Source organism: Galeopterus variegatus, unplaced genomic scaffold, assembly GCF_000696425.1.
Source record: "Galeopterus variegatus unplaced genomic scaffold, G_variegatus-3.0.2 Scaffold8627, whole genome shotgun sequence".
NCBI lineage: Eukaryota > Metazoa > Chordata > Mammalia > Dermoptera > Cynocephalidae > Galeopterus > Galeopterus variegatus.
Window position 1 is genome coordinate 45,892 of NW_007734738.1, and position 2,344 is coordinate 48,235.

Consider the following 2,344-nt stretch of genomic DNA (forward strand, 5'->3'; position numbering starts at 1 on the left):
GAATAGATAGATAGATAGTAGTTCATTTTCCAAGAAGCAATGACACATCAGTCCCAACAAACAACTTTAGTGCCCAAAATATCATTCATTTGAATACCAATCTCCACATAAAAGAATCAGTAATTCTTGGATAAATGAATGATTCCAAGTCTAGGATGCGGAAAATACAAGACGGGCCTTGACCAACTTTTGGCCTAAACTAGGGAAGTTCATAGAGAATGATGAGGTAGAAGCAGCATGTGTTACTGCATAACATTATGCAAGTCTTTGCTTCAGAAATAATAGCACACTCAGTGCTACCCTAAGTATAGAGTAACCCAAATCCCTTCAGGTTACCATCCATCTTTCTTGTGGGTCAAGAATTTAACCAGAGATCTGTATTGTAAAAGAGAAATTTTAAAAAGTCTTTATATATGTGATATGTTAAAGAAAAGGGTAAATGTAGAAAGAAAAATATCAAACAAAATGCATGTATGACTCATCCCACGTTAAGGGATCTGTTTCCTTGACATTCCTCCATCCTCTAGGTTCCCAAAACTTTTTCTGCAGACCAGAAAGGCTGAACATCATTTCCTTGGCACCTGACAATTTTGTGCATAGGCATGTGTTGTGTGTGTGTGTGTGTGAGTGTATGCCTGTATATGCACATATGTGGTCATGTAAGTTTCTTTACATGTGAATATATGTAGATACAAATTTGTGCAGCAATCTATAAGTATATCTGCAAGCATATTTTATATGAACACATATACAACTGTTGTATAAACATGTTTTATTAATGAAATGTGAATTCTATTACAATCCTCTGGAGAATATTTTTTCATTGTTATTGTGGTTCGTTTTAGTTTCGGATGGTATGTTCTCTCATGCCTTTAACACGCAATGGTTCCAGTATAAGTTCTGTTTTCAAAGATTGGCCATGATGTTTCTGTCTGTGATGTGCACGTGCCACTTTGAAAACTACAGGCCTACACCCCTACTCAATGCACTACTTTCCCCCAAAATTTGGAGTAGCACTGGCTAAATATAGGAAGCCAGGCAGTGGTTCCTTAAACTCTCGAAACCTTCACAAGAAACACATCTGGCCTCTTTCCGGGTTCACATCGTCAACTGCTATCACCAGCACCATCCACAACCCCACCACCCATAAGCTAAAGAGCAGTTTAAGTGAACAAGAGTTCATCTCTACCAAATTCCCTTCATGCTTTCCTTCCTGCAGTCTGCCCACCGTCTTAAATTCCTAACTTTAGGAAATAAAAGAGTCTTATATCATTCTGTATTTTTTCAGAGATATATGGGGTACATCAGGTCTTCCATTTTTTATTTTTTATTTTTAACCAACCTTTTGGAATTTCAGGAACTCCCTTTTTCTATCTGCAAGTGGTAACCAAAGAAAATCAAAGAGTTTTAGCATTAGGATCATGTATCTGCTATAACCCAAGATGTATTCACCATGTATTACCACAAATCAGGGTCAATTGTTTGGCTGTAATGCTGATTAAATCAAACTGAAAAATGTAAATTCATTCCCCTGTCCTTTCCATCTTGTTTGGTTACTCAGAGGACAGCTGGACCACCTCCTTCTCCTGCCACTTATGCCAGGTAAGGCTGCTGCAGCTGATGGGGCCTCAACAGGTGGTTTGTGAGGTGAGCCTGAGGGTCTCATGGCCTACAGCCCCCAGCAGCAAACTATTCCCCTGAGTACTCCAATGTCTTCCTCTTTCAGAGACTCAAGAGAATGTGCTACGCTGCTCCCAGACAAGCCACACATGTGGGCAGCTGGGCCAAGCCAAGCAGAAAGGTTTGTGTGTAGAGCTGTATCACTGTGGGTGGAGCATGTGTACCTTGCATGCAGTAATACACTTCAACGTCTTCAGCCTCCACCCTGCTGAACTTCAGTGTGAAATCTGTCCCTGACCCACTGCCACTGAACCTGTCTGGGACCCTAGAGGCCCGTTTGGAAACCAAACAGATCAGGAGCTGTGGAGCCTGGCTTGGCTTCTGTAGAAACCAATTCAAATAGGTGTTTCCATTACTATGTAGGAGACTCTGACTAGCCCTGCAGGAGATGGAGACCGGCTCTCCAGAGATGATGGACAGGGAGAGGGGAGTCTAGGTCAACACAACATCCCAAAAGATCCTAAAATAATGAGATAAAAATGTAGCATTATGTAGAAACATTGTACACTAATAATGTTCTTTTTAACAATTTATTTCAGACTAAATCATTATTGGTGTGTGTAATTTCAATTTATACCCCAAAAATATCAAATTTCAAAAAAGAACCCAAGAGGTACAAGACAGCAGGGGGCCCCAGAAATCACCTGCACCAGACCCCCCTGTT